The sequence below is a fragment of the Pteropus medius genome, unplaced genomic scaffold, assembly GCF_902729225.1.
Source record: "Pteropus medius unplaced genomic scaffold, Ma_sr-lr_union100, whole genome shotgun sequence".
NCBI classification, from domain to species: domain Eukaryota; kingdom Metazoa; phylum Chordata; class Mammalia; order Chiroptera; family Pteropodidae; genus Pteropus; species Pteropus medius.
In genome coordinates this window covers 8,484,795-8,510,865 of record NW_024344370.1, presented here as the reverse complement: position 1 = coordinate 8,510,865, position 26,071 = coordinate 8,484,795, and the positions used below count along the sequence as shown (strand labels likewise).

Here is a 26,071-nt window from a genome sequence, read left to right as displayed (position 1 = left end):
TCTATGAATAAAAATGTTCCCATTCTCTCAAAAGGGGAGCTATAAACTCTTGACAGTCATTGCCTTCACCTCTGGAAAATGTTACTTCTTTCTCAAATTCAGTCATGGACCCATCGGAATATTTTGTAACTAAAGATGAAGTTATAAAGTTATCCACCACCAATAATATTTATATAAAATCATAAATGGAAAAAAGTAGAAAGGAGAAAATAAATACGCTGAAAATTTGTTGGGAAAATTATTAGGAAATATTATATTTTTTACTACTGTTTAATTTTCTTCAAGGTTAACTTAGATATCAAGCTTCTTGATCTTATCTGAGCCCATTTATTCACAAAATGGAATGAAGTGGAGAGCTGCTAATTCACCAGTGAATTTAAACTGTGTAGAGAACCAGTACGCAAAATTTATTTTAAGGCCATAATTTTTTGCCTCATCCTAATCACAATTGTTTCACATGGAAATTACCTATTACTGATTAAGTGCATTTAAAATCTAATATCTACCTGAACACCCCAGAGTTGTAAGCTTTCTCGTTAATGGTTGGTCCTGAGTCCCAAGCTAGAAATTTCCTTCAGTAACACTATTGATATGGAGGACCCTGGCAATAGACTTTGCAAAATGGAGCCTGTTACACTATCTAGGTGTCATGATGTAGTTTTCAACATTGGCAGCAGCAGCAGCAGCTTTTAAAAATGTGAAGCATGACCTTTGCAAGCACTTCCTAGGTTCCCACAGCATTCTAACTTTCTTTGAGGGTATAACAGATGCCTCAACTTGTTTGGCTACAGGGGTAGCAACCAAGGGAGTAAGAAAGAAAGGTATAATGAGATCATAGAACTTGGTTCAGCTATAACTAGTAGCACTCTACCCCTGTGGAGAGTAATTTGCGTCTTAATGCACCTCACCTGCTAGAATGGAGTGCCTTTTAAAATTGATCTCAATAATTGCACCCTGCTGCCTTTCTCAATATACACAGGATAAATAGCACACTACTCTCTGCCAGCAGTTACAAGTGTCACAAATCCATCTTTGGGACCTACATAGAGTCTTTTAGAGACAGATATAAAGTTTTAGTTACAGTCGAGTTATCTCATGGATCATGTGAATTTTCTGTCTGGAGCCCTAAGTTCTAAAACAAAGGCTTTTAGGTCTTTTAGATAAGAGTTAAGTGTGGGGCAAAAATAAATTAGGGTGGTGGAAAAACACCTCTACAACAAAGAACTTTATCTGAAAGGTTGTCTGAGTAGTATAGACCCGCATAACATATAAAATGAGGTTTTAGGAAGGGAAGCAGGAGGACACAAGTCCTTGAACGCAAAGGTCACATCGAGGGTAGGTCTGACATATTGCTTTGCCCACCAGTTGGCTCAGAATTTTTGGAGCTGGATTTTTAATTCCCTTCATCCGGATTCAGTTTAGAGGCCTAATCTGAATTTAGAGGCCTCATGTCCCGGGAGATCTCTCCCTCGGGTCAGCTGGTCTTCTCTCACTTAGGTCAGAACCAACTGAGGATCTGCTCGACTGACCACTGCTTGGGGAAGCTCACAGTCATCTGGGGTAGTGTGTCCACAGCCTGAAGTAATCTGTCTCATAACTCCCTGCTTGAGTCTGACAGTTGCGGGGGATGCTTGCTTAATAAATAGCCATTGTAGCATGTGTTTTAGCTTCTAGTCCCAGGATTGTATGTGTCAGATCCAACAACCCTTGTGCAAAATCTGGAATGAAATTAAAACTGAGTTAGTGATGGAGTGTTTAGCACAATGTCTGCCACATAGTAGGTGCTTAATAAGGATTGCTGTTACAGGGCAGAGATTAGGCATGGTAAACTGGACAGAACTTTCCAGCGGCAGAATAATCTAGAATAATTAGAACAATCTGATGGTCCCCCTGGTCCGTCAGGCCCCACCCTCACTGGATCCCATCTAACAACTTCTGTCTAAATTCTTTCAGGATTTCTAGGGAATTACTTGGAACTCTCATCTGTTCATGGTTAGTAGTCAGTAAGCCTTGATTTGGTTGTTTGAACATCCAGAATTGGACAAGAGTTTTATATCACAGGTTCCTTACAACTTTCTTACCACAGATTGTCCATCATGAGTTCTTGTCATCATTGAACCACTTTCTCAGGTACCACAGAGAAATGTTTTTGGTCCTTTTGTACTTTTTTGTGTTCCTGGAGATTTCAGGCTGACTGAACAAATTGGACAGAGAAAAAATAAGTTGTTTTGCTTTTATTGAAACTGTGATCTCTTACTTTGGGAATTATTTCAGTCTTCATGTTTCAATAATAAGTCCCTTTGGAGGTACCCAGTACTTTGGCCATGTTCATGAAAGAAACTTATTGAAAGAAATGACATGCCCACCTATTCATTCATTCAGCTCACGAGTCTTTTTTTTTTTTTTCTGCTTTTCCTCCTCTTTTCACAGCTGTTGAATTAACAATGTATTGAGCACCAATTGCATGCTGGGCTCTGTGCTAGGCGTGGGAAATACAGTGATGAACAGATCAAAGTTCCTACCTAGTTGGGGGAGACAGACAATGAAAGGCTATACATAGTGGTGAGGGATATGAACTAAATCAACAGAGGAAAATGACAGAAAATAATTGTTCGGGATGGGCATGACTTCTGATTTAATTATGGGAAAGACTCCTCTGAGGAGGTGAAACCTGAGGTGAGATCTGGAGCAGGAGAAGGCACTAGCCATGTGGGGATCTGGGGATGAATGCTTCCACCAGAGGGAAACAAATGCAAAAGCTCAAGGTGGAAGTGTGCCGCTCCCACCCACAGCCTCCACACTCCTGGAGGACGCGTAGAAGAAGCTCTCCTATAAGCCCATGTGAGAAGGATAGATGAGAGAAGGCTGAGAAATATCTTTTGGTCACCTGCAATGCCTGCGGATGTAATTGGCGCTTCTTACTGATAGATGTGCTTTAAGTGCTCTATAGATAGGCTGGGGACTGGGTGATTTTCTTGAAATTTCCCCCTATAGTCAAATTTTTCAAGAACTAAAAATAACAAATTGGCAATCTACCTCCACGTGTTCTTTTGTAGCATCCAAGGACACTACCATAGCGTGATGGATAATATTATGAGCTGTCTTAGTTATTTGATGAGTTGGGTTATAAAAGGGAAGCAGGTTTCATCTTGGTGAAATGCTTAGTAGAGGGAGCAGTATTTCCACTCTGACTATCTAGTTGTTTTTTTTTTTTCTGTGTTTTAGTTTTGTTTTTTCCTTCATGCACAGGTAAGTACAAACAACATACCTTCTTAGAAAGAACAAGGACCTCTGTTTGCTTGTTACTGCCATATAAAAAGGAGCCTTGAAGGAGACAGGGTTCTGACAGCCATTTCTTAATCTTGGCACACAGGCTGGTATGAGGAATGGATATTTATGGGACGTCATGTGGCTGATGGATAGAGATCCTACAAAAGCTAACTTCCTCTCGGCCCCCACCCATACCCCACAAGGTCTCAAAAATATAGACAAAAAGATCAAGTAAATGCATGATCTTTATTACTCTTAAGGTATTCAACTAAAAACTGATATGGTCCTCTGGAGACCTAGACTTGACCACATGATAGCCTCTAACTTGCATCACATTGAACTTTATTTTTTATTTTTATTTTTTTAAAATTAATTTTATTGGGGTAACTTGGTTAATACAATTATATAATTTTCAGGTGTACATTATAATTTGACATCTGTATATTCTATTGTGTGTTTACCACCCAAAGTCCAGTTTCCTTCAGCTACCATATATTTGATCCCCTTTATTCATTTCGCCCTCCCTCTACCCCCTTATATTTGACCCCCTTTACCCCGGAGGAGATAGCTCCCCTACCTGCTGGTAACCACTAGTCTATAGTCCATGTCCATGAGTCTCTGTTTGTCCTGTTCAATTATTGCTTTTAGGTTTATATCCCACATATAAGTGATATCATGTGATTTTCAACTTCTTCTGTCTGGCTTATTTCACTTAGTATGATTATTTCAAGGTCTATCCACATTGTTGCAAATGGCAGTATTTCATCTCTTCTTACGGCTGAGTAATATTCCATTGTATATATGTACCACAGCTTCTTTAGCCCATCATCTATCATAGGACACCTCAGTTGCTTCCATGTCCTGGCCACCGTGAATAATGCTGATATGAACATCAGTGACATTGCACTTTATTTTTATTCAGCTGTAGCAAGGCTATACTTCAAGTCTATTTGCTGAGGGGAGGCAGGCTTTTGTGCCTTAGAAGGCACAAGGTAGGCTGAATAGTCTCCTTGGTGTTTTCTTCCTTAGGCCCAAACCCAAGCCTATGTAGTTAGTGAAAAAGGTCCAAGCAATAGGGAAAGAGAAACAACATTTCTACCTGTATAGCTAGTCTAATTCACTCAGCCACGTCTCTTCAGGGCAGACAACTCCCAGGCAGCAGAGCTGGCCCACCTCATCATTCCTGCAGAGGCAGATTCATTCCCATGCTAAAGCGGTTTGAGCTTCAGTGCCTTCCATTTGCTTGAGCCTTTTCTAAATAAATAGTCACTTTCATATCTAGTTTCAAATTTGAATTTTAAAATTTTTCTTCAGGAGCCTTTCCCAAATTGCATAAGATTTAGGTCACACAAAGGTGGGGCCTGCTCCTACTTACCACTAAGGCTGCTACACGAGGCCACTGAAGGCCAGTCCTTTGAAGACGTGCAAAAACTGAGAGGAAAGAGTGGGCCATGGATATAAAATAAAAATATCCGCAATGCCAGAGGGAGGTGTCCAGGCAATTCTACTGTAGAATCCTCTAAAAAGCATAACATAGAGAAGGCTGAATAGTTGCAAAAGTAGTGTAGAGAAGAACTATACATCTTTCATCCAGATTCCTCAACAGTTATTAGCCTACATTTGCCTTATCATTTTCACTTTCTCTCTCTCTCTCTCTCTCTTTCTCACACACACACACATGCACTTTCACCATACACACATACTCCCTTGCCTTACGCACGCACACACACACACAGTTCTTTTCTTTCCTCATCCACTTAACAATGGGTAGTGGACAAATGACCCATTACTCTTAAATTCTTCAGTGTATTTGTTAAACAAAAGACATCCTGTAATAAAACCACAATGTATCCATCAGCATCAGGAAATTAACACTGATTTTATGCTAATGTATAATTCAAAGATCCCATTGCAATTTCACCCATTTTCACAATAATATTCTTTACAGTTTGAGAATCCAAACCAGAATCACATATTGCATTTAGTTGTCATTTCTTTTTAGTTTATTTCAACTGACACAGTTCTTTAAGTCTTTTCTTGCCCTTCAAGGCTTCATAATTTTGAAGCGTCCAAACCAATTACTTTGTAGAATGTCCCTAAATTTGGATTTATTTGATTCTTCCACAGGATTAGATTAACATAATGAAATTTTTTCAAGGCATACCACAGAAACGAGAATATGCGCATGATGTTGATTTGTTTTGTTACTGGTGATGTTAACTTTTTTCACATGGTTATTATCTGCCAGATCTTTCTGCTGTAAAATTAATAAGTGTTTCATGGAGTGCTACTCTGAGACTATGTAAATATCCTGTTCCTCATCAATTTTTCACTCACCAGTTTTAGTATTTGTTAATGATTCCTGCCTAAATCAATTATTATCATAATGATTGCCAAATAACAATTTTAGTTAATTCCATCATTTCTTCTACATGTATTAGTTGGCAGTCTACTATAAAGTAGTCTTTTTTTAACCCTTTTTACTTATGCATTTATTTATCTTCGTGAGATCCATGGATTCCTATTTTTTTCAATGTTATAATTCAATGCTATCATTTATTTCAATGCTCAATTTGTCCCAGATTTGGCTCCTATAATCTTTTAACATGTTTCTATCATTTTTTGAGAACTTATGTTTTGGCATAAGATGTTCTAGGCTTATCTGTACTTTCCTTTTTCTAGCCTTGGTATCAGCCATTTTTCCAAAGTCACCTGGTTACTTTTAGTGGAAAATGGTATTTAAAAAACAGGATCTGAGTGCTAGGTGTGCTCATTGCTATGGGGGTGTTGCTTCTAAGTCCTCTCAACAGAGAGCTAGAAAATAGATGTACACACACACACACACACACCCCCTATAGTTTTTTCTATATTTTTCTATCCATATATATTAAAATCATTAGTTTATACAGATACCTCCAAATTATAATATGACATCATATGTTTTATTGTGGCCTTCCCCTTTCCATATTTAAAAACAGTGGGAATCCTGTCTCCCTTATCCTCAGTCCCTATTTTCTCTATCTCTAGCATGTAATTTCTCAGTCCCTTGTATATAATCAATCTCCAGATCACATGTGCCATCTTCTTACCCTGTGTGACTAACTCACGTCAGCTGATAGTTACCATTCCCAGCACATACCTTTTAGAGTTCCCCTGCTCCAGCCCCAGTGGTCCTCAGACCAAGTGCTATTTATCGCTAGTCTGGAGTTCTCTACTGACATAGAATGTGACTGAAAGTTCTCCCCCAGCCCTAGTTGTATGCAAGCCTGAAGTTCCTTTTAGCTTCAATAACGTATCCATCAAGAATATAGAGATTTCTCTCACCTATTTACCCCTATGTGTGCTGGCTGATAATTCCCCATGGTCTTGGTGGCTTACTTTTCCAGAGTAAGTAAGCCCCAAGGCCCAGAAGTGTGCCAACTCATGCTGCTTGGACACTGGACAGAGGTTTAACAATTTAAACTGATCAGTAAATTAGGGGAATATACCCAAGATATTGGTAAAATATCCTTTATTGATCAAGGAAGGGAGAGTCAACAGATTATGCTTGAAAGTAATTACGGCAAAGAAATGAAATCATTTTTTGCTTAAATCCTGCGCCAGTCATTTTCCTGCTTACTCTCAGATCTATTCCCCTACTCTTCCCCTGCTCTGTATTATAGGCAACTACATATACGGAGCTGCCTTGCAAGCTGGTTTCCAGCTAGATTTGTCCACTGACAAGAGATTGGAAGCCAGGGAAATTTCTCCTTTCCCTTCTACTTTGGGCAGTATCTCCATCAGTGGCTATTCTCCTCTACGACTAGTTTCTGTTTGACTGACTTGCCATGATTCTGGATTCTTCCAGTTGACTTATATTTCTGGGTCCCAATAACACCATCTTCTCCCTTCGTCCTACCAGCACTAAGAGTGGTAATGGCCTTCTGCCATTTCTAATTTCTTGATTGACTTTTTTCTGGTTCTCAGTTCTTCCTCACCCATGTAGCCAATTCCCTAAATTAAATTCCTTCTACTTTTAACACTTAATATGTTTCATGTTTTCCTTACTTGATCCTGAAAATGGCCCAACAAATTGATTCTCCTTAATAAACTTGTTACATAAGCCTGGAGTTGTTGTAGCCAACTTTCTTCCATTTGGAGAAAGACTGTCTGAGAATGAAACCAACACAAAGGAAACAGAGGCAACAGATATCAAGAAGTAGGTCCTGGTGACTTTGAATAACTCCTTGTTCAACCATTACCTGACACCAGAATGACCCCTAGACTTTCCAGTTACTTGCACCAATTGAACAACTTTCTGTTTTAGTCACAACTATTACTTCCCTGTTTAAGTATCTTGACTATCAAATTAATTACAAATTATTGACCATTTACTCTTTGAGCCATGCAGGTGACTCAGGTTCCATTTGAAAGTCACATTTCCTGATGGAATATATCACATTGGGTGATTTACTTATTTGCATACTTAAAAGAGATTTTCTTTCAGCCTCTCCCTTTTAACTGGTCTTTCTGTCTTTTAGTGTATGATTTCCCTTTTCTTTTCTGAGCTGCCATATTCTGACAGGGTCTCATATATTCACTACATCAGTGGAAGGGACAAAATAAAAAATTTATGTCATCCATATGACAGACCTGAAAAACTAGCCTCTCATTTAAATATTGCAAAAAATTGAGTTATATGCTACATAAGTGACAGGAGAATGGGGCTCTTAATCTATGTGAAAGGAAATTGGATTCAAGTTGTTTTATCTCTTGCAGATGTTCAACATTATTTTTGTCAGCTAGTAGTTAAGTTGAAGAGAGACATCTTTCTCAGAATAGAAACATGAAATAATAATGTCCTCCAGCATCATCTCATCATGTTAAACCATGAGATGGATGATATCCTGATGTGAAAAGATGCAAATGATACTGAGTTTTGAAGTATTTGTTGGGCGTGGAAGAGAGGCTGAAGTTTTTTTTCTGCTGTATACTCTTTCTGCATGAAAAAGATAAGGAATCCCAGAGAATCTGTTAAAAAAGGAGGGGGGGGGCGTGTCTAAGCCATTGTTTCCTAAGTGACTTATTTTAGACAAGCATTTAGTAAAGATTTGGGTTTAAAATGTCCCTGCAGACAGTTGGCACTAACATGGGTGAGGAATTGCTTAGATTTGCTCTGATCTTATGACATAAGGGATATAAGGCTATGGGTGTGCTTTGGCCTCTGGCCTCCTTCACGAACCTCTTCAGTAAATGCTATGCTTCTCCTTCCTGACATAAGTCTACTTATCGCCCTCTGTGGGTCTTAGTTATCATATGTGAATCATTTCCTGCCTCTGTCTACAAGCTCAGCCCTACCCTCCTTGAGTTAATCCAGGCATGTCAAGAAGATATCTTAGCAGCTGTGGACCACTGAGATCTGTGATTCTATGTGCTGCTTGAGACTTGATAGCTGATGGGCTGGAGGAATATTATAAAGCACCCCAGAGCTCTGGAATGGTGGCTATCACTAAAGAGTGGGTTACAGTCTCAGTTTTTCTATCTGACACTGTACTACATAAACTAGGACTGGAATCCCAATCAACTTGGCCCACGAGTCCTCAGAGGAGAGTGATGGATTCTGCTCCCTCTACCAGCCTCCACAGCTGTTCTCAGAGGACCAGACATAGTTCTTGGGTTGATTTCTTCAGGCCCTAGGCTGCCTTGTCCAGTCTTCCCTTGCCACCAGCCCTGCTTGTCTCCATTTTCCTGTGTTTCTGATGTGTCGGCATGCCACACATCTAATAATGACAGTTCTGACATGTGCCTTAGGACTTTGGATCTCCCCTGGCCTATACACAAGCATTAGAACATAATTAACCCATGAATGAATTACATTCTACTTTCATTCTAACTCCTATTCTTCATTAACACATTTTTTAATGTTACTATGATTTGATTTGGAATATATATTATAAATGGCATTTATAATAATAATAATGATATAACTTATGCATAGATTCTGTGTTAAGAACTTTACATTTATTATCTAATTCAAACCTGCAGGAAGATACTTATTTCATCAGTTTTAGATGAGGAGAGAGTCCCTAAGAGGTTAATTTTTCTCAGATCCTATAGATTTGGATTTCTAATCCATGTCTGTTTGATGTTAACGTTTATGTTTTAACCATGATATTATCCTGACTCACACATTGGGCATGTGATTGATAACTTTGTAAATCATTCATTATCTGAAGGCCATCTCACTGTAGCTTCAATTGAATATGTTGGGTTTCTACTTTGTTTATAGGTAGGAATGGAAACAAAATAGGTTATTTTATTTAAATTTTATTTTACAGTGGCATTTATAAAGATATAAAAAATACAACAAGAATATCTCGTATATTATCTAGTGCATGTGTGCTCATGCACATGTGTGTGCACATGTGTGCATGCACACACACACACGCCCTTCATAGATTTATACATACACATAGTAATTTTGAGAGCTTATTATATGCCGGGTGCTTTATATAAATGATCTGCTATCTTATTCAAGTTTCCCAGAAAGCAGAGCAGAACCAGAGGCAAAGAATAAAGTACTGATAATTTATTTTGAGGTACAAACCTAGGGCAGCAAAAGTGACGAAAAAGTAGAGAGGCAAGAGAAGATGTGAAGCAATGCAAAGTGACTGCCCTGACTAGTGCTTTGTAGTGGGCACAGCGAATCACGGCAGGACACTCAGCAGGTATGCTTGCAAAACTCTATGGGCCTTTTCTGGAAAGACTTTATAGAGAAACTATGCTTCAGATTTGTTGATTGGAGAGCACTTCAGCAGCTGCCAGAATGTGAGATCCCAGGTCTTGGGATGTTGTGTTTCATTCACATCTCGAAATGACAGGAAGACCGAGCCACTCTGAGCATGTGTTTGGTTGGCTTAATTGTATGGAGGTAAGCCAAGGAGGCTCTTCCAGGGCAAGTAATTGGTGGGCCCTGATGAAAGGCAAGCAGGCAGGGCCTGTCTAAGGAGGTGCGTAACATTTGTAGTTGATGTTTCTACTTAAAATTCACAACAACCCTGAAAGGTGAGTGTTATATTTATTAGTTTACAGCTGAGGAATTGGACTAATTTGCCCAAGATCTCATCACATTGAGCAGTCAAGCCAGAGTTTGAAACCAATCAGTTTGCTTTCAAATTCTATGCTCTGTCCATTATGGTACCTAGGTTTTTCTGCATGCTTTAATTTAAACTTAAAAGAAAATTGATGAAAGTAATTTAAGTTCTTGTGGAAAATACTGAAAATATAAAAAAACAAAATAATCATTTCTTATCCGTAGACCCAGAAATAATCATTTAAAAATATTCTTAGTTTTTCTATAATACTAACTTCTTTACCAAAAGGCTTATCTTTGCTGAAAGCAAACCCTGTCCATTGATTGTTTCTGTGCATCTAATTTAACACACCTTCGAAATGCCCCATTTCAAACCCCTCCTTCTAAAGAGCCATCTTAACTAACCTATAATCCCATCCCACCTTGCTTTCTCCCACTTTCATGTAATCTTTCTTATTTACCTTCCATCCTTAATTTCAGATGCGTAAAAGCAACTGCAAAACTGTTATTCTCTGCAGCGTTTGAGATCTTGCTCCCCGGCATGTCGTCAATTTGGCTCAAATAAATTCTTATAAAAATTCTCTGCATGTTTGGATGTTTCTTACATCGACCCATAGTTGAAATGATAATGCAAATATTGTAGCTCTATGCTCTCGTAATTGATCAATATGGCAAAAGTAGTATGCTCTGTGAATATAAACTTTTACGATTCCATAAAATTTCCTAAATATGTAGCATAATATGCTTTGGAAGCAGCAGGTCTATGATCCATTCTCTCCCTTTACTAGGGAGAGAGGATATGTTCCTAGGTAAGAAAGATGGCAAGTAAACCGGTCTAATCTTGTAAACACACTAATGACAGACCTCCTGACAAACTAAATGACTTTTGCTGGCAGAAGAGTCCTTGTCCATGGAATGCTTTTAGCAGAATGACCTTCTTAGGTAAACAAACCCGGAATCTGCAAATTTACAGGGCATGACTTTCTGGAATATGTCATGTAAATTATGTAAATTCCGAGTATAAAATGGAGGTGTTTCCAATGTTTCAGTCCCTCCCGAACTGAGTAAATCCTTCTGGGTAAGTAAGGTGGCTGCATACCTTTCTTAGAGACCTTATCTATTATTTAGAGCCCAGAGCATCTCTGGTGCAGGAAGAAGAAACCTAAGGAGTGCAGCTAGTGGTTTGGATCCCTCCCTACTCTACCTGTGCCTCTTTGTTACTTGCATCTTTGAACATGTTAGTAAAGCTTGGTACTGGGTAAGCTCTCTGATGTGCATGAGTCTTATTTGACAATTGGATCTTTTTTGTGCCTTCTGCTATATTAATTCATAATCATTTCCTCATTGATAATATTTTAATTATTTAATAACATTTCGTAACTTTAAATCTTACTGCAGTATACAACTTTGATCAAATCATTGTCTGTGTTTTGTCATTTCTTTTAAATGATTCCAAGAGGACTTCGCTATTCTATACTTTTAAATAGCTACAAGAGGGGAACCTCTGCAAGAATCTCTTGCCATACCTCCTGTTCTTGCTACTTTAAGGAGAAAGAGAAAGATCAAGGGAAAAAAAAGGAAAAAAGGGAGGAAGAAGTAGGAGCAGAAGGAATCCCTCCCGCAAGTCTGGGATCTTTCTTCATTCTCTTGGGCTTCGTTCCTACTGCAATCCTTCCATTCCTAGTGCCCTAGAAACCCCACTCCTGCTCAAGACCCCTGCCTCCTGGGAGGTGCATCCAGCTCTCCCAGCATCTCCCTCTAAAGATTAACACCAGCTATTGGAGAAACCTTAAGCAGCTTGGTGGTTCAGCAAGGGAGATACATTCCTGGCATTTCGGACAAATTGGAACTGGTGGTTTGTAGCACATCTGTTCTTTATCCAGCGTTCATAGAATTTGGAGAGAAAGGGGTCAGAGAGTTTGGCAGGGGAGCAGGCGGGGGGCAGTGTACACCTTTATATTCACTAATCTCTAACCAAAATTTATTATTTCTTTCAATTTTAAATGTAAGCAAAATAACAACAAAATACAAACTCTGCTCCTCTAAAAGGTACCTGATTGAAGCAAGTCGTAGTGGTGTGAGTTTTCCCTTACTAAGAACTGAGTGGGGCTTCCCTGTTAATTTATTTTTCTTACATTTAATAAAGATGGTCCCTTGTTCCCTTTATCTATTCACATTTTTCTAGGGGGAGGAGCAGCATGTGATGTAGTGGAAGAACACTAGCCTGAGGATCAGTCAGTCTGGGTTCTTACCTTTGCTCTGGTTACTGGTAAATTGAGGAGATGCACTCGATGGTCTTCATCCCTATCCACTTTGCCTTCTAGGAATTTTTGAGTGTTGAATGGGAAATTTCATCCAATAAGTCGAATGTTTCATTGCTCTTGAGAAAGTTATACTCACCACCCCTCCCTACAGTTCCAATGCATCAACGAAGTGGAAAACTGACCATGGGAAACAGCGTATAATCCTTCCTCCTCTGTGCTCCCTCCCCCAACCTTTCTAGGATATACTTCTAGGTAGTACAAGCTGGCCATGGAAAAATTCCACCCAGCCATGTTCTTACAAGTGGAGAAAGTCAGAAGTACAGATGGAGAGGGAGAACTGGGTGATGTTTTGAGCCGTGATAACCAATATTAAGCCACAAGATACCCTTCATGTAGTCTGCAGAGGGGTCTAGCATGCTTGTCCTCCAAGCCTGGTACAGGGATACTGCTCTCACTCCTCCAATCTCAGACAGAGAGCAATTCCACACATGTAATGATTGACTTCACTTTTTTTTTTATTCTTAAAAATCGCAGCTAAAAACTTTAGGTGAAGGTAGCTTATGTATTGCTGAGATATGTTAGGCATAGTGAGGGAATACTAAAAGTCATAGGCTAAAGTAATTGTTTTCACTGTCTTCATTCTCCTATGTTGTGTACCTATCTTGACTTTTAGGTTGTTCACCCATAAATACAGTTCTCAGTATAGCTTTTAAAAACCTCCAAAGAATGCTCTCAACTCCCAGTTGAAGGAACCCAGAGATGAGGTGTGGAAGAGAGCAATGCCCAACAGAAGTTCTCCTAAATATAAAGCTGAGGGCAGAAGTGCTCCAAGGCACAAAACTAAAGATTGAGTGTGAGCGTGTGGCTCATACCACATTTCCACATTTTCTAGCAAAATCACACATAATTTTTTAAACACAGAACCAGAAAGCCATTCAAAGATTCAAAGATGACTAATAATCAGAATGAAGCCCTATGTATGGATCTTGCCAAAATAATTAATAATAATAATAATAATAATAATAATAATGGAGTGGGGGAAGAATGAAACAATATTTACAAAGTTGATGTAAAACATATGCCAGAGAAAAATTGCCTAAAACTAGAGAAATTATAATCAGAGAAAAGGATTTCAAAGAATAGAAAAATTTAGAGAAAAATTAAAAGGTAACAGGAAAATATGTCAAAGGAACTAAAAATAATGGAAGATAAAAACAACAGAGAAATAATAAATGGGACCAATAACAGTTATGTACAAAATGGCAGGTTTGGCAACCTCACCCAAAATGAAATGGGAAAAACAAAGACATAAAAAAGATTATAGACAAAGTACTGGATATAGAAGAAAAACAAAGGAGATCCAATATATACTAATTGACATTTCTGAGAAAGAGAACAGAACAGATGGAGCAGAAATAATTTCAGATATAAAACAGTTTCCTTCAATAAAAGCCCGAATCAGCACATCAGAGGATAACAGCGTGATCCAGAAAGATTGGCACAACAAAACCCACACCCAGCCATATCCTTAAAAAGTCACTGAATATGAGATAAAGGAAGATTTATATGGGCATGAAGAAAAGAATTTAAGTCACAAAGAAGGGGAAAGTCTGGCTGACTTCAGACTTCTTCATAGCAATATTCAATGCCAAAAGATGGTGAAGGAATGCCAACAAAGTGTAAATAATTTATTAACCATTGCAAGTTCAGGTCTAAAGACAACAGATAATCTCAATAATGTCAGTACTTAGGCAATACAGTAGATAGGAGTCCTTGGAAGAAATAAATCTAATAGATCATGATATGATTCAAAATAAATATAACCAGATTATTGAATGGGTTGAACTTGAAATATCCAAATATAAAATCTTTCATCACATTCTCCAGTCTTCAAATCATCCTAGTCAAATCTTCCTTTCTTCTTTTAATAATATCTTGGCCTGATCAAGTATTCAAAATTCAATAAAACTTCTATCTCATATTCAATTTGACTTTCATTTTCTTTCAATTCCAAGGTTGAGCACTTATGGCACATTATAGGAGCCAGAATGATGGGTACCAAAATATGCCTCTTTGGCATATGAATTATTTTGAGCTAAACACAATTGAAAAACCAGCAGACTAAGGAAAAGTTTTTACCTCCCCCTAACTGCCTAAAAATAGAGCACAAATTTTCCCTTCTGTAAAGGAAGTTTCCATTTGTAAAGATGTCTCTGTGCCAGGAAGAGAGCTACTCCTGCAGACAACTCTTATCACCTGAGAGTCTTATTGGCGTAACAAGACAAACTTTATTTATCATATTTATTTCCTCTTATTACTCTCTTCACTCAAGAGGTTCAAAACCCCTTTTCCTTTGTTTAGCCTAAGATGGTGTATAAATCTCAATCATCTGGCCACTTCCTTAAGCCACATTTTAATTCGTGAGCTCTTATGCATAGTACATAATTAAAACTGTTGTTTTCTGTTGTTAATCTTCTTCTTCTTCTTCTTCTTCTTCTTTTTTATTATTAGTTTTATTTGTAGCTTCAGCCATTGAACCTAAAGAGGTAGAGTTAAAAAGATTTTGCTCTCCAACACAGAGGTCCTTCTTCCTTCCCTCTGCCTTCCCTCATCTACCTTCCTCAAGCACTTTTTCTTCTGAGTCCTTTTTTTTGGTGTGTTGCGGGGAGAAGGACAGTTGGGGGATGGGGTGAACATCACTTAGGTGGTACCACTGGGTGTTTATCAGGTTGTGTTTCCTCTGATTCGCTCTGTGTGACAGAGGTCTAAATGCTGGTGTTCTCAAGAGACACGTGTGTGAGTTTTTTGAGGCCCTTCAAGGACCTTTTCCTTCCCGGACAAGCAACTGGTGCTCTGACAAAGCCTCTCTGACTTCAGCTGAGCTCTGGCAATCTGCTCCATAGCCTCCAGCTGCTAGAATCTTTGTGTCTGGAAGGCTTTCCCCCTAGATGGGGAACTACTGAGATGGCTCAACCTGGCTACCTTGTGTGCACCTGACCCTAGGAAACTCATGTATCTTGTCACTAAATATCTAGAGCACGAGTTGCTCCACCACTATCTGCACTCTTTTTTTTTGTCACCCTACATTAGACACGGAGTGGAAGATCAGCAAGTAAACAGATGTCCAAAGAGGAATGAGAGGGTTGTCTCAGGTTTTTTCAGGTTCCACAAATCTCCACCAGTGATTCTGACATTGGTCCTTTCTTTGGCTTGCTGTGTTTATATATATGTGTTTAGGAGTAAGTGCAGAAGAGGAATGGCAAAGCACAATCCTCCCAGCTGATCCCCACAATATTACTTGAGTTCTTGTCTTCTGCATAAGTAGGCTGGAACGAGAGATAATAGCAGGGTTGGAACTGCCATGTTTCTTGAAAGTTCTGGAGGGTCTGTCTGGCAGTTCACTCTAGAATGTGGGAGTACTTTATGTCTATGTATAATTCGAAGTCTTTACCTCCAGCTGTGGAGAAGACTCCTAGAGCAATTGAACATCTATTTCATGAACTGAGGAATGAATAGAGAAGCTGTGGTAAAGGACATGGGGTGAACCTGGATTTATTTTAACATGTTACTACTTGTCAGAATTATAGTTATAGAATAAAATATAAGTGTTCTAAATCTTGAAAACATAAGAAAAATGGCTAACCAATGTTGGGAGTTGGGAGCAGGAAATGCAGAAGGAATTAAAAGTATCATTTTTAAAAAATTTTTCATGAAGAGGAGTAAATAGAAATTATATGATTAAAAATTATGGTTTCAATCTATTAGTTATTTTTTTCTCTTTAATTCTATTTTTTAAATAGAAATAGTGGTTCTCACTTCGGGGTGATTTTGACCCAGCTTTCCAGGGGCATTTGGACATGTCTGGAGACATTTTGGTTGTCCCACTGGGGAAAGAAGGCGTTTCCACTGGTGTCTACTGGGTGGAAGCTAGGGAGGTGGCTAAAAGTCTTATGAAGAGATTAATAGCCCACCAAAGTGATATAAAAATTACTTTAAACTGAAAAACATCTGAACAATCAATAGCCACAAAAAGAAACATTACCTAATTTAAGCAAAACCTCCTGAAAACAAGGCTTTCATGAATCCTCCTCTGGAGGAAGCTCTTATTTGGGAGAGGATTAACCATTAGCATGAGAACATTTGAACTCAGCTCTCCATTAGCATCAAAAAACTCAAAAGACCCTTCCATACTTTCCCATTGACACCCAACCCCCTCTTCTTTTTTGTTAAGTTAGTATATAAACCTTTGCCTCTCATTCTTCAGTGAATTACACATTACTGAGTGCTCTCAGGTGCACATGTAAATAAACCCAAACTTTTCTCCTGTTAATCTATTGTCCTTTAATTTGCAGGCCCCAAAACATTTGAACTTAAGTAGTTTTCTTCCAAAAACTACAATGTAAGGTCAGCCTCCCACAACAAAAAGACATATTTTAAATGTTAAAATAACTCATTAGGGAGGAAAGTTTTTCTGAAGGTTAATAATTTACTCAATATTACTACAGCTTTTTGTTGCTTTGGTAAAGTGAAATAAAATAAAACTAAACACTTAAAAATATAGAGCTCTTATACTATGATCTTGGTTTTGTAGAATTATTCCTATTTCTTTTATCTATATATATACATACAGAGATGTTTGGAATGGCATTCACAGAATGATAAATGATCGATATCTCTGGATAGAGGAATTTCGAGTGATTTTTAAAAATCTTTTCTTCATTTTTTTCCTTTGATCACTTAAAGTTTATTTTTCAATAATGAATATAATGTTTACAAAAGCAATGGATTTTCTCTTTTCCTATGAGAAAAGCAACAGCAACAGTAAAAAAAAAACCTTTTCAATGGCTCTCCACATGGCTCAGGAGAAAAGTCCAGCTTATCTCCTCTGGCCCTTGTCCATGCTAAAAGAAAACAGCACAGATAACAGTAACCGAGGCCAACAGTGCATGTGTCTGCATGCCTGAAGAATGTGTTGAATGAACTAAAAAAGAGTTTGGAGGCTTTGGCTAGAAATAAATGATAAAGATTTATTCAAGGGTCTTAGGATTGCAAACTGGAAACAAAACTAGGCAAAAACCCAGAAGTGGTACGAAGAAGAAAATTTGAGAATTCTTATAGTAAAAAGTACATTTTTGAGAATAATCAGTTTTGCATTCTTAGCCCTCGGATTGGTCCAGGACAGTTATCAGTCAGATATCAGGCAGGTGGATGATGGATGCCAGTTGAGGCACCAGGAGGTTTAGTCATGTTTGTTGGTCTGGATAATGCATGTCAGGTGTATGTCAGGTAGTCTGGATAGTTGAGTCTTTTAGGGGATAATTAGAAGGTTATCTAGAGATCTGATATATATCCAGGCATTGACATAGAATTGGAAGGTTTAAAAGTTTAAATTCCCAGACTATTTAATACAAGATTAGAAGTGCTTCCTCATGCCTCAACCTATTTAATTTTAGTAATTTAGCTTGACTATAGTGACTCCATTTTATTTCTATACTCTATTCCTCAAACTTCATGAGGGGTGCTTGAAAGGACTTTTCCGTGCCAACAGGGCCAGGCCAGTCCTATCTCAACCTCTTTATTCTTTCTTTCTTTCTTTGGTTGAATTTTGTTTTTTGTTTTTTATTCTTATTTATTTATTTATTTATTTATTTAAATTCTTTAATGTCACCACATATTTGACCCCTTTTACCTCACCTACCTCCCTCTCCCTCCTCCCTCCCTGCCCTCTGGTAACGATTAGTCTATCGTCCATGTCCATGAATCTGTTTGTCCTGTTCGTTTTTTGCTTTTAGATTTATATCCCACATATTAGTGATATCATGTGGTTAACCTCTTTATTTTTGCTCTATTCTATTTTCAAGAGCAAAAATGCGTGCTGAAAAATAATGCCTCTGAATATTCTTTAATAAAACTTCTCTTCCTCTGTTATATGCCGTTTAGGTGAGGGTCTGTTTGTGTCCAGGGAATTATCTCATTGCTTCATTTTGCCGATTCTGGTCTGTCCTTTGCACACACAATGGAGACACACCAAGAATTGAGGGAGGAGAGAGGCCTCTCTTTCACGGAGAAACAAAGCCCTTCCATCTTGACATCTCTTATTTGCACAAAAGTTGCAAAAATTATTTTATGTCTAAAGAAGCTTCTTAAATTATTTCCACCTAGTTCATGAAACAGTGGCCTCTTTTCACTTTTAAAAGCACACACACAAAAAAGTAAATCTCTTTTCTTTATGGGCACCAAAGCAAAGCATATGTGTTCTATTTGGAGGATGCAAATGCTTCAAGCTGCAGCATTTCTTTCACCAGCACCTCAGCAAGTGGCCATTTAGGCTTAATTGCTCCTCACAGCATAGGCCAATTAAGAACGGGCATCAGCAGGGTAAGGGCTATTTGTTAATCCATAAAAGGTATGAGAGACAGTACTTGTTTTGCCTGCGGTTTTTATTCACATGTTTGGGTGAAAATCTAAACAGCTGGAGCTCTTGGCAATTGATATGTGTGTGTATTTAATCTGTTGGTTATGGGCAAGACAAGTGTATAAATGTATTTCACAAAAAGCAAACATTTTCTTCCAATACAAAGGAGAACTTGGTCAAGATATTGCTGAAACCTACCAAAGCATAATAATTGAAGTTGGGGGCTGGAGGGAGGAGGCAGAGCTGGCTTAGAGGAGAAAACTTCTGAACCAAGGGGGCTTTTCTGCAACATGAAGATGGTTTTAGTCCCTAGGAGAGCAATTTCCCTATTAAAGTGCAAATTTTTATCAGAACATATCGTGGGTTGCCGTTGTTAGCATTCTTTTTAAATAGAGGTTTTATTTTTTGAGAATTTGCTTTCTGTACATCATTTTGATGTGGTTCAGGGAGTATTGCCATTCTACTATGGGTGAGGGACAAACTTCTCTCTTTTGACTGGTCTAATAATCAAATAGACATGAGACAGATTAGCAAGAGAAAATAACCAAATTTAATACATACATATTTATGGAAACCCCGCATACATGAGAAAGTCAGAGACCTCCCTCCCCCATATGCACAAGAGGTTCAGAGATAGAAAGGAGGATTTAGGTATATAAGACATCCTGAGCTAGGGATGAGGTAATGCACCTTGGAGGCTTCAAAAGATCCTTGCAGGATGATAAGAAGAGCAGATAAAAGGGTAAATGAGTTTGCCTTGCCATATAGGTGGGTCAAAAAGAGATTATCACTGAAAATCTCTTATCATGGGCAAGGCTCCTAATTCAAATTCTTCTAGGTAGTTAAAGGGACAGGCAGAAGTTTCTTTTAAGCCTGAAACTAAAATTACCTTTAGCTCAAAATAATCTACATACCACTGAGGCACATCTTGGGGTGGCTCGTTCTGAACCCCTATGCTGGGGACAGGATAAACGGATACAAAATGGGAAGTGTGGTTGTGATGTTGTGCCTCTCATGATACGATGAAAAGAGGCAAACATAAAAAGAAACATATATTATGTAGCTGTTAGATATTCTCAGCTAATTCCAGAGTTTCCATACTTCTGTCTTTATAAAAAAGAATTTGATGATCACCAGCCAGGCTGAAGGGCTGTCTACTAGTTACGGAGAAGTCACAGAAGGGAAGGGTAAAAAACACATCTGGGTGACCTGCTTCTTCAGGCTGCTCGTGAGATCCTGGGGTCATGCAACAAAACATATTGTCTAGGAAAGTCAGACTTAAGTGCGGTTGGGAATTTGGGAAGGTGAGAAGAAAGGATGTTTGGTACCTTTGCCTTCCCAGAACAGAGTGAGATTGGATGGCAAATATCTTCCCTGATTTACATGTTGGTTGGGCTTCAAAGACAGACAGAGCCATCAATTCATTTTCTTTTTCAGTTTTTACTCCTTTCCTAACTGTCATCCTTTGGGGGGTTCTGCTCCATTCATAACCTCTCTGGTCTCCAAGACTGTCCCCTCTACAAGCATAGTGAGGGAAGGAAGGCCTGAGCAATTATTCATGCATCTGGGTTGTTCAGTGGTCAATCAACCTAACACAGCTAGGGTCAGAGACTTCCTTGTTCTTCAGCTAAATGAAATCCCATTGTTTCCCCTTTTGATTTTGTTTTTAACTTATTGTCAATTGTTAACCAACATAATACATGTTGGTTACATAATACATAACCAACATGATGAGTGAAACCTTTGCTGTTGGTTACATAATACATAACCAACATGATGAGTGAAACCTTTGCTGATTTCAGGTCCGTACCCACCATCAGATTAATGATTCTCCATGGGAAAATGTCTGCACCCACCTGCCTCTCAGACTGCATCCTGGCGGGCTACTGGCTTCAGGTAATGATATTTACCCGACTCATTGAAATGTCACACTTACGACTGAGCCCTATAAATTATTATTGTGCTCGTGTTATATTGTAAAGATAAAGGTCAGATCAGAGCTCAGATTTATTCACACCGTGATGCATTTCTGAGAGTTAGTAGAAAATTGAACTATCGGGTTTTTCAGTTTTAAAAGTATATACAAGTGAACATGAGCTTCCCCCTCCCCCAACAAAGGAAAAGAAATAACTACAGAACCAGTTAGCTTTTAAAAGAAATAAAAGTAAAGGAGAGATTGGATCATCTAAGTTCTATAAATACTACCTCCAATTTTTCTGCACATTTCCTGTCAGTTCTTTAAAATAACTGGACAAGGTAAAAGGTCAGGGATACGTTCAGGAAGACTAAGGGAACTACTGTGCATTGATCATTGCATGGTGACTAAGTAGATCACCTGCTCTCTTGCAGGACCAAGGTGACCCACCGGTTCCCCATGCAAAGTTGTTTGGTGGCTGAAAAGCCCGTTATTGTAGCTGAGGACCTTTGTGCATAGTCACAAAGTATGTGGCTTTTTACCTTGAACTGCAGATTTCAAAGAGCAGGATTGCTAACCAGTACTAGACCCTACTGGCTCCAAACTTGGAGAGGCAGCCCAATGAGGAGGGAATGATGAATGGTGATATTAAGCACTGAAGGTGGTCCTCCAGTGTGGACTCAAAGTCAGTGCTGGGCAGCGTGAAGTGCATGTTGCCAGTGTCTTTGCTGCACTAGCTCTTTGAATAAATCACGGGCAGAGTGTTGTTAGCTGTCTGGGCAACAGCTCTCACTAGCACTTAATAAAACGTCCCAGACCATCTACATCAAATGATTTTTCTTCCATAAAATTTGGCTTTTGAGCTTTGAAAGAATCTACCAGGCTCACCCCCATTTTTCTCGCTCAAGGATTATCTCCACATGGAGAATGACGTTTGAAGGGTTTAGTCTTCTAATTATTTGAACAAGAACTGCTGGATAATCTTTCATTTGCCTCTCATTTCTGTGATCCCTCTTTCTCCTCTTCCTTCTCTCTCCTTCCTTCTCAATTGAATCCCTTTATTTTAATGTTCTTCTTCCTATATTCTCTTACAGTTTTTTTATTCTTTATTAACTCATTCGTAATAATTATCACTACAAATTCTAAGTGCTTACTACGCAGTTGGCACTGTACTAAACATGGCAAGGAAGGGATAGCTTGTGTATAATATTATTTGAAGCATTTACTAATCTTTGTCATTTTAGTAGGAAGAAGAAAATATGATCATGTTTTTAAAACCTTATAAATTGAGGAATAATAAATATATATATACACCTACCTAATATTATTACACTCATAAAAGAATGTTACCTTATTCACTTTCACATTTATTTTTAGTATTTCTTGATTATCTTTCCCAACATTTACCAAAAAAAATTTTTTTAAAAGAAATGGAGAGAATGTCTATTTGTCTCTAAGCCGCCATCATCACTTTTTCTTTGGTTCCACTTAAAAACAAAACAAAACAGAAAACAACATTACTTTGAAAACAGAATTGCTTTTGCTAACAGGTTTCTCTGAATGGTATTTAGTTTGTTTTTAATGGAAACAGAGTCGAGTAATAGGAAGTGCAGACAGCTCGTCCCTGGGAGAGAGGAGGAGGGGAGCTAGACTGACTCCTCTCTCTCTCAGCCTGGCTATTTTCTTCCTCACTTTTTTCTGTGTTCTTTCTATTTCTCCCCTAGGTGGAGTGTTTTTGCCTCATTGATGAGACATGAGCAGTGAGTTGGAGCCACAGCACGATTTCTTTACCCTGAGTGTTTAGTTTCAAACCAGAAGCTAGAAGATAAGAACTGCTAAATGTAAGTCATTTACAAATCATCTTCCATTCATGCCTTCAACAAGCATTTATATATTAGATGCCTACTTCTCCAGGCTCTGTTCTAGGCAGTTGGGATATATGAGTGTACGAAACAAACCAAAATCCTTAGCAATGTGGATTTTAGATTCTAGTGAGGGGAGACAAATAATAAATAATAAATCTAATGAATTAATTATCTAGCCGTGGGGGAGGAAATTTTTTTTTTAACTCTACCCATTTTAGGTTCATTAGCTGGGGCCCTGTAAATTCGATTGACAAAAGACAGATTAACAAGAGAAAAAAAAGAGAGAGAGAAATTTATTAACATATGTATCACACAAACACATGAGAGTGCTCAGTGATGAGTAACTCAAAGCGGGTGGTTAGAACTTGGGCTTACATAGTATCTTAAAAGAACAATACAGTTTTGGAGAAGTGACAAGACAAAGGAAAGGACTGAGTCTCTAGGGTAGCAAATTGTGCGAAGGGTAAGTATATGGGGGAACTAATGGAAGATAAGGGCTAGATAATAAAGTTAATTATGTAGGTTCTTCTGGTGTCATCTCTGGACTGATAAGGGTCTACAGTTGTCTCTGGTGATTAATTTCTGTCCTTCCTGGTAGAGAGGGGAAGGGGGACACTTTTACAAATTTATGTCTCGCTTTAGGTAAATGGGAGAGGGCGGAGAGCTTTCCTTATAATTGCTTCTTCTCAATTGTGTTTAGCTCAAAATGATTTTTATGCCAAAGTGGCATATTTTAGGATGGTATATTTTGCTACCCTTCACAGCATATTAGAAGATGATAAGTTCTATGGAAAGAAAGAAAACAAAGAGCAAATTAAGGGGATTGGAAGTTTGGGGGTCTTGCACTTTTAAAATAAGTATTGTAAAGTTGGCTTTGTTGAGAAAATGAGTTTGGACAAAGACTCCCTTCTTACCTAGATTCCACAAATGCTCACAGGTATTGGGAGGGTTGGGCCACAGCTTTGCTATAGAATATCTTCACATAATGTGGGAAGAACTGCTATTTTATAAAATGAGCTACTATGAGAAGAGTGGAATCAGGGCTACTATTTTTATATCTTTCTTCTTGGTGTAGGGAAAATATCAGTGCAGAGAAGTTATGTGGGTAAAGACAGATTAGAGACTTTAGAGCATATTGTGAATGATATAGTCTCTATTTCTTAGTGTAACTTAAATACAACTTCTTTTAGTTGATGCCTCATTTCTGGGCCACTAGGTGGTATCCATATAAAACCATAGTTTTAATTTAGAGATACCTATGCAAAAGTATGTTGCAGAGTTTCTATAAAGAGTTTTTATTCAATCCACTTGAGGTTTGTGAATGTTTGGGTCTCTGTTTATGTGTATATGTGAATAGAATAGGTCTTACTAGGAAAAGGTGCTATCTCTGTGCAAAGTATTACACAGCTTTTATTTTATATAGGTAATGATTTGTAATCATTGTCTTATTTGTATATTCAGTTTTGTTAATAATTAGAGTTTATAACATCTCTAAACTTTGATGCAATGATTTTACAACATATATCTTTTAATGATATCTAGAGTAAGGCTCTTAAAATTGTTTGGCTGTTCATAACATTTCTAATGGAGACTGACTATTTAATTCCTTTCTTTGAGGGAACTTGGAGTCTGATAAGTAATACGTCAGAAATGATTATAGAAAAGAAAACCAGGAATGTGTCCCAAAAGAATAAGTATATCTTTGGGAAATGAAAAGAATCTCCTGAATTTCCATCCTGTCACACATTAAATTGAGAACCATTTGAACGAGATCATGCCCTATGCAGTGCCCAGGTTGGATATTCTAAATTCGCAGGCATGAGTGCCTACTGTTTTCCTAAAAACTTTTTGTGTGATTTGCCTTGGAGTTGGGTGGGATTTCCATAGAATAGGCTGTTGGTAGCTTTTCTTAGAATAATAATATATCTTCCAGGGATCAGGCTGTGGGGCAAAAAACATGCATTGGAGGGAAATGTGGAGCCACACTTTTGTTAAAAGGGAGCTAAATGTGGGGACAATGGGCGTGGAAGGTGAGCAGACACTCTTCCTGCTTGGGGAGATAGGAAGGCCTCGTGCTAAAAGGTTTGAGCTTATGTCAGACTTTCCAAGCACTAAATAAGAAGGAGAAGTGATCAGAAGCTGCAAAAAGGAGAAGCAGGAAATATGTAAGTCCAAATTTCCCGCCCCCCCAACACAATTTTCACCGTCAGAAACAAACACCACCTTTTCCGTGTGTTTAATCTGTGTTGTCCAGGTTAGCCAGCCAGCCTCTCTGCCCAGGCCTTGGATCTCGAACTCTTTGTTAGAATTTCTGCTCTCTCCCTCACCTTGTGGCTCTGGTCCAGGCCTTCACTCACTAGGTCTCTCTTTCCATCTGAAAAGTGAAGATAATACTATTGTCGCCAGCAAGAAAGTGTGTGAGAGTTCTGTGTTTTTTAGAGGAAAGGGATTAACTAATACTCTAATTCTAGTCTTGTTTTAACACATGTAGAGGAAAATAAGGATTTTTTAGAAGATGATGTCATTTACAAAGAAGAGTTAAAAAATTATATGGGTTGAAGTACAAATATTTTATATATATTGCTGCTTCCAACTGAGGCATAGCTTTTGTACTTTGAAGAAAATATTTGATTAAAATCATTAAAGGGCTAGAAACTATCTCAAAATTTTTCTTTTCTGATGGGTATCTTACCTTGTATGATAAAAACTTAGAGAAAGTTCTGGATTATGACATTATTTTTGGCTAGAATGAAGATTATTGTAAAGTTCTCATTCTTCCTCTTTTTTTTTTTTTAAAGGAATTACATTTTAGTCAATGTAGATAATCCAAGGGCTGATGATCAAGGAAATAGATTATTCAGTTCCTCTGCTCCCCTATTTGCCTGACTTCTTAATTTTAGAGAGATTTTGCTGCTTATCAGTACCTATACCAGAGAAAGGACAGTAATAATAGAAGAAAAGGAAGCAAACACTTTGCCATATTATTACCTGTTGTCAATGAAGGATAGGGCTCCATGAGGGGAATAGTGGAGATTATGTCAAAGGGAGGCCTGTGGATTTTCTCTAAAATAGGTTTTCTCACAGATAATTAAGAATTGCTCACACCCGGCATCTCTGTACCTCCCTAGCTTCTTCTGGTGAGAACTGAGTAAATCTGTACTGTCACTGTGTGGCGGGCCAACTTCCAAGATGGCCCCCGGTGACTCCCACCTCCTGGTGTTCATGCTCTGTGTAATCTCCTCTACTGGAATGACTTGCTTCTGGTCAATA

The 26,071-nt window shown here is 38.3% G+C and overlaps 1 long non-coding RNA gene across 1 annotated transcript in view; it reads left to right on the top strand.

Annotated features, from left to right (window-relative positions):
* LOC120608221 (uncharacterized) overlaps window positions 1-26,071 on the top strand; it is a 187,344-nt gene that overhangs the window by 42,235 nt on the left and 119,038 nt on the right. Inside the window, exons 2-3 of the long non-coding RNA XR_005654342.1 lie at window positions 20,824-20,917; window positions 22,661-22,777. This is a non-coding gene — a long non-coding RNA (uncharacterized LOC120608221). The remainder of the gene's footprint in view (window positions 1-20,823; window positions 20,918-22,660; window positions 22,778-26,071) is intronic.